Below are 407 nucleotides of genomic sequence, written 5' to 3'. Positions count from 1 at the left end.
TGGATTTAAATGGAGGGATGGGGGCACGCGGGCCGGCTGGCCCTTCCACCTGCGCTCCAGAACCCGAAGACTGTCCCACCTTGGGTCTGGGTCGGCGCGGGAGCGCCAGAAGGTACCGCCGGTGGATCCTCTCGGGCCCCAGGCCGCTCGGCGGGCCTCCACCCGCGCAGGCGCGGCGAGGAGCTTCGAGGGCGGGGCGGGGCGGGGACGGGGCGATCGGGGGCGAGGCCCGTCGTCGCCAGCTCGGAGGTCCTGGCCCGGCCTCGCTTCGCCAGCGGGGCGGGGCGACTCAGGACGGGGCGGGGCGGTCAGGGGGTGTGGCCTGTCGCCGTCGCCTCTGAAGTCCAGCCCTGAGGGGCGGGGCCGTCAGGGGGCGGGGCGAGACGCCGCAGCTTTGCGGTCCTGTC

This window comes from Bos indicus x Bos taurus, chromosome 29 (assembly GCF_003369695.1).
Source record: "Bos indicus x Bos taurus breed Angus x Brahman F1 hybrid chromosome 29, Bos_hybrid_MaternalHap_v2.0, whole genome shotgun sequence".
Taxonomy (NCBI): domain Eukaryota; kingdom Metazoa; phylum Chordata; class Mammalia; order Artiodactyla; family Bovidae; genus Bos; species Bos indicus x Bos taurus.
This window is presented reverse-complemented; position numbering follows the sequence as displayed.